The sequence below is a fragment of the Symphalangus syndactylus genome, chromosome 9 (assembly GCF_028878055.3).
Source record: "Symphalangus syndactylus isolate Jambi chromosome 9, NHGRI_mSymSyn1-v2.1_pri, whole genome shotgun sequence".
NCBI lineage: Eukaryota > Metazoa > Chordata > Mammalia > Primates > Hylobatidae > Symphalangus > Symphalangus syndactylus.
In genome coordinates, this window is record NC_072431.2 from 146,275,065 (window position 1) to 146,291,852 (window position 16,788).

Sequence of the window (16,788 nt, forward strand, 5' to 3'; positions counted from 1 at the left end):
AAACTTATTTCTGATCTGTAAATTCAGTTAACAGAGCTAAACCATATTTTTGATTGAGCAGTTATGAAACAATCTTTTTGTAGAAAATGCAAGTGGACATTCGGAGCACTAAGATTGTAATAGAGGAAAAAGGGATATCTCCAATTAAAAACAACACAGAAGCATTCTCTGAAACCCCTTTCTGTTCTCCGAATTCAACTAACAGAGTTGAGCCTTACTTTTGAAGGAGCAGTTCTGAAACACTCTTTGTGTAGAAACTGCCAGTGGATATTCGGAGCGCTAAGTGTGTAATAGTCCAAAAAGGAGTATCTTCAACTAAATACTACACAGAAGCATTCAGTGAAACTTCTTTCTGTTCTGTGCATTCAACTAAGAGAGTTGAACCTTATATTTGATTGAGCCGTTCTGAAACACTCTTTCTGTAGAAATTGCAATTGGACATTCTGAGCGCTAAGAGGCCTATATTGGGAAAAATAATATCTTCAAATAAAAATTACACAGAAGCATTGTTTGAAACTTATTTCTGATATGTGCATTCAGCTAACAGAGTTAAACCATACTTTTGATTGCGCAGTTCATAACACTCTTTCTGTAGAAAATGCAAGTGGACATTCGGAGCGCTAAGAGGGTAATAGTGGAAAAAGGGATATATTCAAATATAAACTACACAGTAGCATTCTGTGAAACTTCTTTCTCTTCTGTGCATTCAACTAACAGTGTTGAACCTTACTTTTGATTGAGCCGTTCTGAAACACTCTTTCTGTAGAAACTGCAATTGGACATTCTAAGCGCTAAGAGGCCTACATTGGGAAAAAGAATATCTTCAAATAAAAACTACACAGATGCATTCTGTGAAACTTATTTCTGATCTGTAAATTCAGTTAACAGAGCTAAACCATATTTTTGATTGAGCAGTTGTGAAACACTCTTTTTGTAGAAAATGCAAGTGGACATTCGGAGCGCTAAGATTGTAATAGAGGAAAAAGGAATATCTCCAATTAAAAACTACACAGAAGCATTCTCTGAAACCCCTTTCTGTTCTCCGCATTCAACTAACAGAGTTGAGCCTTACTTTTGAAGGAGCAGTTCTGAAACACTCTTTGTGTAGAAACCGCCAGTGGATATTCGGAGCGCTAAGTGTGTAATAGTCCAAAAAGGAGTATCTTCAACTAAATACTACACAGAAGCATTCAGTGAAACTTCTTTCTGTTCTGTGCATTCAACTAAGAGAGTTGAACCTTACATTTGATTGAGCCGTTCTGAAACACTCTTTCTGTAGAAACTGCAATTGGACATTCTGAGCGCTAAGAGGCCTATATTTGGAAAAATAATATCTTCATATAAAACCTACACAGAAGCATTGTGTGGAACTTATTTCTGATATGTGCATTCAGCTAACAGAGTTAAACCATACTTTTGATTGCGCAGTTCCGAACACTCTTTCTGTAGAAAATGCAAGTGGACATTCGGAGCGCTAAGAGGGTAATATTGGAAAAAGGAATATATTCAAATATAAACTACACAGTAGCATTCTGTGAAACTTCTTTCTGTTCTGTGCATTCAACTAACAGCGTTGAAACTTAATTTTGACTGAGCCGTTCTGAAACACTCTTTCTGTAGAAACTGCAATTGGACATTCTAAGCGCTAAGAGGCCTACATTGGGAAAAAGAATATCTTCAAATAAAAACTACACAGATGCATTCTGTGAAACTTATTTCTGATCTGTAAATTCAGTTAACAGAGCTAAACCATATTTTTGATTGAGCAGTTATGAAACAATCTTTTTGTAGAAAATGCAAGTGGACATTCGGAGTACTAAGATTGTAATAGAGGAAAAAGGGATATCTCCAATTAAAAACTACACAGAAGCATTCTCTGAAACCCCTTTCTGTTCTCCGAATTCAACTAACAGAGTTGAGCCTTACTTTTGAAGGAGCAGTTCTGAAACACTCTTTGTGTAGAAACTGCCAGTGGATATTCGGAGCGCTAAGTGTTTAATAGTCCAAAAAGGAGTACCTTCAACTAAACACTACACAGAAGCATTCAGTGAAACTTCTTTCTGTTCTGTGCATTCAACTAAGAGAGTTGAACCTTACATTAGATTGAGCCGTTCTGAAACACTCTTTCTGTAGAATCTGCAATTGGACATTCTGAGCGCTAAGAGGCCTATATTGGGAAAAATAATATCTTCAAATAAAAATTACACAGAAGCATTGTTTGAAACTTATTTCTGATATGTGCATTCAGCTAACAGAGTTAAACCATACTTTTGATTGCGCAGTTCAGAACACTCTTTCTGTAAAAAATGCAAGTGGACATTCGGAGCGCTAAGAGGGTAATAGTGGAAAAAGTGATATATTCAAGTATAAACTACACAGTAGCATTCTGTGAAACTTCTTTCTCTTCTGTGCATTCAACTAACAGTGTTGAACCTTACTTTTGATTGAGCCGTTCTGAAACACTCTTTCTGTAGAAACTGCAATTGGACATTCTAAGCGCTAAGAGGCCTACATTGGGAAAAAGAATATCTTCAAATAAAAACTACACAGATGCATTCTGTGAAACTTATTTCTGATCTGTAAATTCAGTTAACAGAGCTAAACCATATTTTTGATTGAGCAGTTGTGAAACACTCTTTTTGTAGAAAATGCAAGTGGACATTCGGAGCGCTAAGATTGTAATACAGGAAAAAGGAATATCTCCAATTAAAAACTACACAGAAGCATTCTCTGAAACCCCTTTCTGTTCTCCGCATTCAACTAACAGAGTTGAGCCTTACTTTTGAAGGAGCAGTTCTGAAACACACTTTGTGTAGAAACTGCCAGTGGATATTCGGAGCGCTAAGAGGGTAATAGTCCAAAAAGTAGTACCTTCAACTAAATACTACACAGAAGCATTCTGTGAAACTTCTTTCTGTTCTGTGCATTCAACTAAGAAAGTTGAACCTTACATTTGATTGAGCCGTTCTGAAACACTCTTTCTGTAGAAACTGCTATTGGACATTCTGAGCGCTAAGAGGCCTATATTGGGAAAAATAATATCTTCAAATAAAAACTACACAGAAGCATTGTTTGAAACTTATTTCTGATATGTGCATTCAGCTAACAGAGTTAAACCATACTTTTGATTGCGCAGTTCAGAACACTCTTTCTGTAGAAAATGCAAGTGGACATTCGGAGCGCTAAGAGGGTAATAGTGGAAAAAGGAACATATTCAAATATAAACTACACAGAAGCATTCTGTGAAACTTCCTTCTGTTCTGTGCATTCAACTACCAGGGTTGAACCTTACTTTTGATTGAGCCGTTCTGAAACACTCTTTCTGTAGAAACTGCAATTGGACATTCTGAGTGCTAAGAGGCCTATATTGGGAAAAAGAATATCTACAAATAAAAACTACACAGAAGCATTCTGTGAAACTTCTTTCTGTTCTGTTCATTCAACTAAAAGATTTGAACGTTAGTTTTGATTGAGCCGTTCTGAAACACTCTTTCTGTAGAAAATGCAAGTGGAGATTCGGAGCGCTAAGAGGGTAATAGTGGAAAAAGGAATGTCTTCAAATATAAACTACACAGAATCATTCTGTGAAACTTTTTTCTGATCTGTGCATTCAGCTAACAGAGTTAAACCATACTTTTGATAGAGCAGATCTGAACACTCTTTCTGTAGAAAATGCAACTGGACATTTGGAGCGCTAAGAGGGTAGTAGTGGAAAAAGGAATATATTCAAATATAAACTACACAGAACCATTCTGTGAAACTTCTTTCTGATCTGAGCATTCAGCTAACAGAGTTAAACCATACTTTTGATTGAGCAGTTTTGAAACACTCTGTCTGTAGAAAATGCAACTGGACATTCGTAGCGCTAAGTGGGTAATAGTGGAAAAAAGAATATGTTCAAATATAAACTACACAGAAGCATTGTATGAAACATCTTTCTGTTCTGTGCATTCAGCTAACAGAGTTGAACCTTACTTTTGATTGAGCCGTTCTTGAACACTCTTTCTGTAGAAACTGCAATTGGACATTCTGAGCGCTAAGAGGCCTATATTGGGAAAAATAATATCTTCAATTAAAAACTACACAGAAGCATTGTGTGAAACTTATTTCTGATGTGTGCATTCAGCTAACAGAGTTAAACCATACTTTTGATTGCGCAGTTCCGAACACTCTTTCTGTAGAAAATGCAAGTGGACATTCGGAGCGCTAAGAGGGTAATAGTGGAAAAAGGAATATATTCAAATATAAACTACACAGTAGCATTCTGTGAAACTTATTTCTGTTCTGTGCATTCAACTAACAGAGTTGAACCTTACTTTTGATTGAGCCGTTCTGAAACATTCTTTTTGTAGAAACTGCAATTGGACATTCTAAGCGCTAAGAGGCCTACACTGGGAAAAAGAATATCTTCAAATAAAAACTACACGGATGCATTCTGTGAAACTTATTTCTGATCTGTAAATTCAGTTAACAGAGCTAAAACATATTTTTGATTGAGCAGTTATGAAACAATCTTTTTGTAGAAAATGCAAGTGGACATTCGGAGCACTAAGATTGTAATAGAGGAAAAAGGGATATCTCCAATTAAAAACTACACAGAAGCATTCTCTGAAACCCCTTTCTGTTCTCCGAATTCAACTAACAGAGTTGAGCCTTACTTTTGAAGGAGCAGTTCTGAAACACTCTTTGTGTAGAAACTGCCAGTGGATATTCGGAGCACTAAGTGTGTAATAGTCCAAAAAGGAGTATCTTCAACTAAATACTACACAGAAGCATTCAGTGAAACTTCTTTCTGTTCTGTGCATTCAACTAAGAGAGTTGAACCTTATATTTGATTGAGCCGTTCTGAAACACTCTTTCTGTAGAAATTGCAATTGGACATTCTGAGCGCTAAGAGGCCTATATTGGGAAAAATAATATCTTCAAATAAAAATTACACAGAAGCATTGTTTGAAACTTATTTCTGATATGTGCATTCAGCTAACAGAGTTAAACCATACTTTTGATTGCGCAGTTCATAACACTCTTTCTGTAGAAAATGCAAGTGGACATTCGGAGCGCTAAGAGGGTAATAGTGGAAAAAGGGATATATTCAAATATAAACTACACAGTAGCATTCTGTGAAACTTCTTTCTCTTCTGTGCATTCAACTAACAGTGTTGAACCTTACTTTTGATTGAGCCGTTCTGAAACACTCTTTCTGTAGAAACTGCAATTGGACATTCTAAGCGCTAAGAGGCCTACATTGGGAAAAAGAATATCTTCAAATAAAAACTACACAGATGCATTCTGTGATACTTATTTCTGATCTGTAAATTCAGTTAACAGAGCTAAACCATATTTTTGATTGAGCAGTTGTGAAACACTCTTTTTGTAGAAAATGCAAGTGGACATTCGGAGCGCTAAGATTGTAATAGAGGAAAAAGGAATATCTCCAATTAAAAACTACACAGAAGCATTCTCTGAAACCCCTTTCTGTTCTCCGCATTCAACTAACAGAGTTGAGCCTTACTTTTGAAGGAGCAGTTGTGAAACACTCTTTGTGTAGAAACCGCCATTGGATATTCGGAGCGCTAAGTGTGTAATAGTCCAAAAAGGAGTATCTTCAACTAAATACTACACAGAAGCATTCAGTGAAACTTCTTTCTGTTCTGTGCATTCAACTAAGAGAGTTGAACCTTACATTTGATTGAGCCGTTCTGAAACACTCTTTCTGTAGAAACTGCAATTGGACATTCTGAGCGCTAAGAGGCCTATATTTGGAAAAATAATATCTTCATATAAAAACTACACAGAAGCATTGTGTGAAACTTATTTCTGATATGTGCATTCAGCTAACAGAGTTAAACCATACTTTTGATTGCGCAGTTCCGAACACTCTTTCTGTAGAAAATGCAAGTGGACATTCGGAGCGCTAAGATGGTAATTTTGGAAAAAGGAATATATTCAAATATAAACTACACAGTAGCATTCTGTGAAACTTCTTTCTGTTCTATGCATTCAACTAAGAGCGTTGAAACTTAATTTTGACTGAGCCGTTCTGAAACACTCTTTCTGTAGAAACTGCAATTGGACATTCTAAGCGCTAAGAGGCCTACATTGGGAAAAAGAATATCTTCAAATAAAAACTACACAGATGCATTCTGTGAAACTTATTTCTGATCTGTAAATTCAGTTAACAGAGCTAAAACATATTTTTGATTGAGCAGTTATGAAACAATCTTTTTGTAGAAAATGCAAGTGGACATTCGGAGCACTAAGATTGTAATAGAGGAAAAAGGGATATCTGCAATTAAAAACTACACAGAAGCATTCTCTGAAACCCCTTTCTGTTCTCCGAATTCAACTAACAGGGTTGAGCCTTACTTTTGAAGGAGCAGTTCTGAAACACTCTTTGTGTAGAAACTGCCAGTGGATATTCGGAGCGCTAAGTGTTTAATAGTCCAAAAAGGAGTATCTTCAACTAAACACTACACAGAAGCATTCAGTGAAACTTCTTTCTGTTCTGTGCATTCAACTAAGAGAGTTGAACCTTACATTAGATTGAGCCGTTCTGAAACACTCTTTCTGTAGAATCTGCAATTGGACATTCTGAGCGCTAAGAGGCCTATATTGGGAAAAATAATATCTTCAAATAATAATTACACAGAAGCATTGTTTGAAACTTATTTCTGATATGTGCATTCAGCTAACAGAGTTAAACCATACTTTTGATTGCGCAGTTCAGAACACTCTTTCTGTAAAAAATGCAAGTGGACATTCGGAGCGCTAAGAGGGTAATAGTGGAAAAAGTGATATATTCAAGCATAAACTACACAGTAGCATTCTGTGAAACTTCTTTCTCTTCTGTGCATTCAACTAACAGTGTTGAACCTTACTTTTGATTGAGCCGTTCTGAAACACTCTTTCTGTAGAAACTGCAATTGGACATTCTAAGCGCTAAGAGGCCTACATTGGGAAAAAGAATATCTTCAAATAAAAACTACACAGATGCATTCTGTGAAACTTATTTCTGATCTGTAAATTCAGTTAACAGAGCTAAACCATATTTTTGATTGAGCAGTTGTGAAACACTCTTTTTGTAGAAAATGCAAGTGGACATTCGGAGCGCTAAGATTGTAATAGAGGAAAAAGGAATATCTCCAATTAAAAACTACACAGAAGCATTCTCTGAAACCCCTTTCTGTTCTCCGCATTCAACTAACAGAGTTGAGCCTTACTTTTGAAGGAGCAGTTCTGAAACACTCTTTGTGTAGAAACCGCCAGTGGATATTCGGAGCGCTAAGTGTGTAATAGTCCAAAAAGGAGTATCTTCAACTAAATACTACACAGAAGCATTCAGTGAAACTTCTTTCTGTTCTGTGCATTCAACTAAGAGAGTTGAACCTTACATTTGATTGAGCCGTTCTGAAACACTCTTTCTGTAGAAACTGCAATTGGACATTCTGAGCTCTAAGAGGCCTATATTTGGAAAAATAATATCTTCATATAAAAACTACACAGAAGCATTGTGTGAAACTTATTTCTGATATGTGCATTCAGCTAACAGAGTTAAACCATACTTTTGATTGCGCAGTTCCGAACACTCTTTCTGTAGAAAATGCAAGTGGACATTCGGAGCGCTAAGATGGTAATATTGGAAAAAGGAATATATTCAAATATAAACTACACAGTAGCATTCTGTGAAACTTCTTTCTGTTCTGTGAATTCAACTAACAGCGTTGAAACTTAATTTTGACTGAGCCGTTCTGAAACACTCTTTCTGTAGAAACTGCAATTGGACATTCTAAGCGCTAAGAGGCCTACATTGGGAAAAAGAATATCTTCAAATAAAAACTACACAGATGCATTCTGTGAAACTTATTTCTGATCTGTAAATTCAGTTAACAGAGCTAAAACATATTTTTGATTGAGCAGTTATGAAACAATCTTTTTGTAGAAAATGCAAGTGGACATTCGGAGCACGAAGATTGTAATAGAGGAAAAAGGGATATCTCCAATTAAAAACTACACAGAAGCATTCTCTGAAACCCCTTTCTGTTCTCCGAATTCAACTAACAGGGTTGAGCCTTACTTTTGAAGGAGCAGTTCTGAAACACTCTTTGTGTAGAAACTGCCAGTGGATATTCGGAGCGCTAAGTGTGTAATAGTCCAAAAAGGAGTATCTTCAACTAAATACTACACAGAAGCATTCAGTGAAACTACTTTCTGTTCTGTGCATTCAACTAAGAGAGTTGAACCTTACATTTGATTGAGCCGTTCTGAAACACTCTTTCTGTAGAAACTGCAATTGGACATTCTGAGCGCTAAGAGGCCTATATTGGGAAAAATAATATCTTCAAATAAAAATTACACAGAAGCATTGTTTGAAACTTATTTCTGATATGTGCATTCAGCTAACAGAGTTAAACCATACTTTTGATTGCGCAGTTCAGAACACACTTTCTGTAGAAAATGCAAGTGGACATTCGGAGCGCTAAGAGGGTAATAGTGGAAAAAGGAATATATTCAAATATAAACTACACAGAAGCATTCTGTGAAACTTCCTTCTGTTCTGTGCATTCAACTACCAGGGTTGAACCTCACTTTGATTGAGCCGTTCTGAAACACTCTTTCTGTAGAAACTGCAATTGGACATTCTGAGCGCTAAGAGGCCTATATTGGGAAAAAGAATATCTACAAATAAAAACTACACAGAAGCATTCTGTGAAACTTCTTTCTGTTCTGTTCATTCAACTAAAAGATTTGAACCTTAGTTTTGATTGAGCCGTTCTGAAACACACTTTCTGTAGAAAATGCAAGTGGAGATTCGGAGCGCTAAGAGGGTAATAGTGGAAAATGGAATGTCTCCAATTATAAACTACACAGAATCATTCTGTGAAACTTCTTTCTGATCTGTGCATTCAGCTAACAGAGTTAAACCATACTTTTGATAGAGCAGATCTGAACACTCTATCTGTAGAAAATGCAACTGGACATTTGGAGTGCTAAGAGGGTAGTAGTGGAAAAAGAAATATATTCAAATATAAACTACACAGAAGCATTCTGTGAAACTTCTTTCTGATCTGAGCATTCAGCTAACAGAGTTAAACCATACTTTTGATTGAGCAGTTTTGAAACACTCTGTCTGTAGAAAATGCAACTGGACATTCGTAGCGCTAAGTGGGTAATAGTGGAAAAAAGAATATGTTCAAATATAAACTACACTGAAGCATTTTATGAAACATCTTTCTGTTCTGGGCATTCAGCTAACAGAGTTGAACCTTACTTTTGATTGAGCCTTTCGGGAACACTCTTTCTGTAGAAACTGCAATTGGACATTCTGAGCGCTAAGAGGACAATATTGGGAAAAAAAATATCTTCAAATAAAAACTACACAGAAGCATTGTGTGAAACTTATTTCTGATGTGTGCATTCAGCTAACAGAGTTAAACCATACTTTTGATTGCGCAGTTCCGAACATTCTTTCTGTAGAAAATGCAAGTGGACATTCGGAGCGCTAAGAGGGTAATAGTGGAAAAAGGAATATATTCAAATATAAACTACAAAGTAGCATTCTGTGAAACTTCTTTCTGTTCTGTGCATTCAACTAACAGAGTTGAACCTTACTTTTGATTGAGCCGTTCTGAAACACTCTTTTTGTAGAAACTGCAATTGGACATTCTATGCGCTATGAGGCTTACACTGGGAAAAAGAATATCTTCAAATAAAAACTACACAGATGCATTCTGTGAAACTTATTTCTGATCTGTAAATTCAGTTAACAGAGCTAAACCATATTTTTAATTGAGCAGTTATGAAATACTCTTTTTGTTGAAAATGCAAGTGGACATTCGGAGCGCTAAGATTGTAGTAGAGGAAAAAGGAATATCTCCAATTAAAAACTACACAGAAGCATTCTCTGAAACCCCCTCTGTTCTCTGCATTCAAATAACAGAGTTGAGCCTTACTTTTGAAGGAGCAGTTCTGAAACACTCTTTGTGTAGAAACTGCCAGTGGATATTCGGAGCGCTAAGTGTGTAATAGTCCAAAAAGGAGTATCTTCAACTAAATACTACACAGAAGCATTCAGTGAAACTTCTTTCTGTTCTGTGCATTCAACTAAGAGAGTTGAACCTTACATTTGATTCAGCCGTTCTGAAACACTCTTTCTGTAGAAACTGCAATTGGACATTCTGAGCGCTAAGAGGCCTATATTGGGAAAAATAATATCTTCTAATAAAAATTACACAGAAGCATTGTTTGAAACTTATTTCTGATATGTGCATTCAGCTAACAGAGTTAAACCATACTTTTGATTGCACAGTTCAGAACACTCTTTCTGTAGAAACTGCATTTGCACATTCTGAGCGCTAAGAGGCCTATATTGGGAAAAATAATATCTTCAAATGAAAACTACACAGAAGCATTGTGTGAAACTTATTTCTGATATGTTCATTAAGCTAACAGAGTTAAACCATACTTTTGATTGCGCAGTTCTGAACACTCTTTCTGTAGAAAATGCAAGTGGACATTCGGAGCGCTAAGAGGGTAATAGTGGAAAAAGGAATATATTCAAATATAAACTACACAGTAGCATTCTGTGAAAATTCTTTCTGTTCTGTGAATTCAACTAACAGAGTTGAACCCTACTTTTGATTGAGCCGTTCTGAAACACTCTTTCTGTAGAAACTGCAATTGGACATGCTAAGCGCTAAGAGGCCTACTTTGGGAAAAAGAATATCTTCAAATAAAAACTACACAGATGCATTCTGTGAAATTTATTTCTGATCTGTAAATTCAGTTAACAGAGATAAAACATATTTTTGATTGAGCAGTTATGAAACACTCTTTTTGTAGAAAATGCAAGTGGAGATTCGGAGCGCTAAGAGGGTAATAGTGGAAAAAGGAATGTCTTCAAATATAAACTACACAGAATCATTCGGTGAAACTTCTTTCTGATCTGTGCATTCAGCTAACAGAGTTAAACCATACTTTTGATTGAGCAGATCTGAACACTCTTTCTGTAGAAAATGCAACTGCACATTTGGAGCGCTAAGAGCGTAGTAGTGGAAAAAGGAATATATTCAAATATAAACTACACAGAAGCATTCTGTGAAACTTCTTTCTGATCTGAGCATTCAGCTAACAGAGTTAAACCATACTTTTGATTGAGCAGTTTTGAAACACTCTGTCTGTAGAAAATGCAACTGGACATTCGTAGCGCTAAGTGGGTAATAGTGGAAAAAAGAATATGTTCAAATATAAACTACACAGAAGCATTGTATGAAACTTCTTTCTGTTCTGTGCATTCAACTAACAGAGTTGAACCTTACTTTTGATTGAGCCTTTCTGAAACACTCTTTCTGTAGAAACTGCAATTGGACATTCTGAGCGCTAAGAGGCCTACATTGGGAAAAATAATATCTTCAAATAAAAACTACACAGAAGCATTGTGTGAAACTTATTTCTGATATGTTCATTAAGCTAACAGAGTTAAACCATTCTTTTGATTGCGCAGTTCTGAACACTCTTTCTGTAGAAAATGCAAGTGGACATTCGGAGCGCTAAGTGGGTAATAGTGGAAAAAGTAATATATTCAAATATAAACTACACAGTAGCATTCTGTGAAAATTCTTTCTGTTCTGTGCATTCAACTAACAGAGTTGAACCTTACTTTTGATTGAGCCGTTCTGAAACACTCTTTCTGTAGAAACTGCAATTGGACATGCTAAGCGCTAAGAGGCCTACATTGGGAAAAAGAATATCTTCAAATAAAAACTACACAGATGCATTCTGTGAAACTTATTTCTGATCTGTAAATTCAGTTAACAGAGATAAAACATATTTTTGATTGAGCAGTTATGAAACACTCTTTTTGTAGAAAATGCAAGTGGAGATTCGGAGCGCTAAGAGGGTAATAGTGGAAAAAGGAATGTCTTCAAATATAAACTGCACAGAATCATTCGGTGAAACTTCTTTCTGATCTGTGCATTCAGCTAACAGAGTTAAACCATACTTTTGATTGAGCATATCTGAACACTCTTTCTGTAGAAAATGCAACTGGACATTTGGAGCGCTAAGAGCGTAGTAGTGGAAAAAGGAATATATTCAAATAAACTACACAGAAGCATTCTGTGAAACTTCTTTCTGATCTGAGCATTCAGCTAACAGAGTTAAACCATACTTTTGATTGAGCAGTTTTGAAACACTCTGTCTGTAGAAAATGCAACTGGACATTCGTAGCGCTAAGTGGGTAACAGTGGAAAAAAAATATGTTCAAATATAAACTACACAGAAGCATTGTATGAAACTTATTTCTGTTCTGTGCATTCAACTAACAGAGTTGAACCTTACTTTTGATTGAGCCGTTCTGAAACACTCTTTCTATAGAAACTGCAATTGGACATTCTGAGCGCTAGGAGGCCTATATTGGGAAAAAGAATGTCTACAAATAAAAACTACACAGAATAATTGTGTGAAACTTCTTTCTGTTCTGTTTGTTCAAGTAAAAGAGTTGAACCTTAGTTTTGATTGAGCCGTTCTGAAACACTCTTTCTGTAGAAAATGCAAGTGGAGATTCGGAGCGCTAAGAGGGTAATAGTGGAAAAAGGAATGTCTCCAAATATAAACTACACAGAATCATTCTGTGAAACTTCTTTCTGATCTGTGCATTCAGCTAACAGAGTTAAACCATACTTTTGATTGAGCAGATCTGAACACTCTTTCTGTAGAAAATGCAACTGGACATTTGGAGCGCTAAGAGAGTAGTAGTGGAAAAAGGAATATATTCAAATATAAACTACACAGAAGCATTCTGTGAAACTTCTTTCTGATCTGAGCATTCAGCTAACAGAGTTAAACCATACTTTTGATTGAGCAGTTTTGAAACACTCTGTCTGTAGAAAATGCAACTGGACATTCGTAGCGCTAAGTGGGTAATAGTGGAAAAAAGAATATGTTCAAATATAAACTACACAGAAGCATTGTATGAAACTTCTTTCTGTTCTGTGCATTCAACTAACAGAGTTGAACCTTACTTTTGACTGAGCCTTTCTGAAACACTCTTACTGTAGAAACTGCAATTGGACATTCTGAGCGCTAAGAGGCCTCTATTGGGAAAAATAATATCTTCAAATAAAAACTACACAGAAGCATTGTGTGAAACTTATTTCTGATATGTTCATTAAGCTAACAGAGTTAAACCATACTTTTGATTGCGCAGTTCTGAACACTCTTTCTGTAGAAAATGCAAGTGGATATTCGGAGCGCTAACAGGGTAATAGTGGAAAAAGGAATATATTCAAATATAAACTACACACTAGCATTCTGTGAAAATTCTTTCTGTTCTATGCATTCAACTAACAGAGTTGAACCTTACTTTTGATTGAGCCGTTCTGAAACACTCTTTCTGTAGAAACTGCAATTGGACATGCTAAGAGCTAAGAGGCCTACATTGGGAAAAAGAATATCTTCAAATAAAAACTACACAGATGCATTCTGTGAAACTTATTTCTGATCTGTAAATTCAGTTAACAGAGATAAAACATATTTTTGATTGAGCAGATATGAAACACTCTTTTTGTAGAAAATGCAAGTGGAGATTCGGAGCGCTAAGAGGGTAATAGTGGAAAAAGGAATGTCTTCAAATATAAACTACACAGAATCATTCGGTGAAACTTCTTTCTGATCTGTGCATTCAGCTAACAGAGTTAAACCATACTTTTGATTGAGCAGATCTGAACACTCTTTCTGTAGAAAATGCAACTGGACATTTGGAGCGCTAAGAGCGTAGTAGTGGAAAAAGGAATATATTCAAATATAAACTACACAGAAGCATTCTGTGAAACTTAATTCTGATCTGAGCATTCAGCTAACAGAGTTAAACCATACTTTTGATTGAGCAGTTTTGAAACACTCTGTCTGTAGAAAATGCAACTGGACATTCGTAGCGCTAAGTGGGTAATAGTGGAAAAAAGAATATGTTCAAATATAAACTACACAGAAGCATTGTATGAAACTTCTTTCTGTTCTGTGCATTCAACTAACAGAGTTGAACCTTACTTTTGATTGAGCCGTTCTGAAACACTCTTTCTGTAGTAACTGCAATTGGACATTCTGAGCGCTAGGAGGCCTCTATTGGGAAAAATAATATCTTCAAATAAAAACTACACAGAAGCATTGTGTGAAACTTATTTCTGATATGTTCATTAAGCTAACAGAGTTAAACCATACTTTTGATTGCGCAGTTCTGAACACTCTTTCTGTAGAAAATGCAAGTGGACATTTGGAGCGCTAAGAGGGTAATAGTGGAAAAAGGAATATATTCAAATATAAACTACACAGTAGCATTCTGTGAAAATTCTTTCTGTTCTGTGCATTCAACTAACAGAGTTGAACCTTACTTTTGATTGAGCCGTTCTGAAAAACTCTTTCTGTAGAATCTGCAATTGGACATGCTAAGCGCTAAGAGGCCTACATTGGGAAAAAGAATATCTTCAAATAAAAACTACACAGATGCATTCTGTGAAACTTATTTCTGATCTGTAAATTCAGTTAACAGAGATAAAACATATTTTTGATTGAGCAGTTATGAAACACTCTTTTTGTAGAAAATGCAAGTGGAGATTCGGAGCGCTAAGAGGGTAATAGTGGAAAAAGGAATGTCTTCAAATATAAACTACACAGAATCATGCGGTGAAACTTCCTTCTGATCTGTGCATTCAGCTAACAGAGTTAAACCATACTTTTGATTGAGAAGATCTGAACACTCTTTCTGTAGAAAATGCAACTGGACATTTGGAGCGCTAAGAGCGTAGTAGTGGAAAAAGGAATATATTCAAATATAAACTACACAGAAGCATTCTGTGAAACTTCTTTCTGATCTGAGCATTCAGCTAACAGAGTTAAACCATACTTTTGATTGAGCAGTTTTGAAACACTCTGTCTGTAGAAAATGCAACTGGACATTCGTAGCGCTAAGTGGGTAATAGTGGAAAAAAGAATATGTTCAAATATAAACTACACAGAAGCATTGTATGAAACTTCTTTCTGTTCTGTGCATTCAACTAACAGAGTTGAACCTTACTTTTGATTGAGCCGTTCTGAAACACTCTTTCTGTAGAAACTGCAATTGGACATTCTGAGCGCTAGGAGGCCTATATTGGGAAAAAGAATGTCTACAAATAAAAACTACACAGAAGAATTGTGTGAAACTTCTTTCTGTTCTGTTTGTTCAAGTAAAAGAGTTGAACCTTAGTTTTGATTGAGCCGTTCTGAAACACTCTTTCTGTAGAAACTGCAATTGGACATTCTGAGCGCTAGGAGGCCTATATTGGGAAAAAGAATGTCTACAAATAAAAACTACAGAGAAGAATTGTGTGAAACTTATTTCTGATATGTTCATTAAGCTACCAGAGTTAAACCATACTTTTGATTGCGCAGTTCTGAACACTCTTTCTGTAGAAAATGCAAGTGGACATTCGCAGCGCTAAGAGGGTAATAGTGGAAAAAGGAGTATATTCAAATATAAACTACACAATAGCATTCTGTGAAAATTCTTTCTGTTCTGTGCATTCAACTAACAGAGTTGAACCTTACTTTTGATTGAGCCGTTCTGAAACACTCTTTCTGTAGAAACTGCAATTGGACATGCTAAGCGCTAAGAGGCCTACATTGGGAAAAAGAATATCTTCAAATAAAAACTACACAGATGCATTCTGTGAAACTTATTTCTGATCTGTAAATTCAGTTAACAGAGATAAAACATACTTTTCATTGAGCAGTTATGAAACACTCTTTTTGTAGAAAATGCAAGTGGAGATTCGGAGCGCTAAGAGGGTAATAGTGGAAAAAGGAATGTCTTCAAATATAAACTACACAGAATCATTCGGTGAAACTTGCTTCTGATCTGTGCATTCAGCTAACAGAGTTAAACCATACTTTTGATTGAGCAGATCTGAACACTCTTTCTGTAGAAAATCAACTGGACATTTGGAGCGCTAAGAGCGTAGTAGTGGGAAAAGGAATATATTCAAATATAAACTACACAGAAGCATTCTGTGAATCTTCTTTCTGATCTGAGCATTCAGCTAACAGAGTTAAACCATACTTTTGATTGAGCAGTTTTGAAACACTCTGTCTGTAGAAAATGCAACTGGACATTCGTAGCGCTAAGTGGGTAACAGTGGAAAAAAAATATGTTCAAATATAAACTACACAGAAGCATTGTATGAAACTTATTTCTGTTCTGTGCATTCAACTAACAGAGTTGAACCTTACTTTTGATTGAGCCGTTCTGAAACACTCTTTCTATAGAAACTGCAATTGGACATTCTGAGCGCTAGGAGGCCTATATTGGGAAAAAGAATGTCTACAAATAAAAACTACACAGAATAATTGTGTGAAACTTCTTTCTGTTCTGTTTGTTCAAGTAAAAGAGTTGAACCTTAGTTTTGATTGAGCCGTTCTGAAACACTCTTTCTGTAGAAAATGCAAGTGGAGATTCGGAGCGCTAAGAGGGTAATAGTGGAAAAAGGAATGTCTCCAAATATAAACTACACAGAATCATTCTGTGAAACTTCTTTCTGATCTGTGCATTCAGCTAACAGAGTTAAACCATACTTTTGATTGAGCAGATCTGAACACTCTTTCTGTAGAAAATGCAACTGGACATTTGGAGCGCTAAGAGAGTAGTAGTGGAAAAAGGAATATATTCAAATATAAACTACACAGAAGCATTCTGTGAAACTTCTTTCTGATCTGAGCATTCAGCTAACAGAGTTAAACCGTACTTTTGATTGTGCAGTT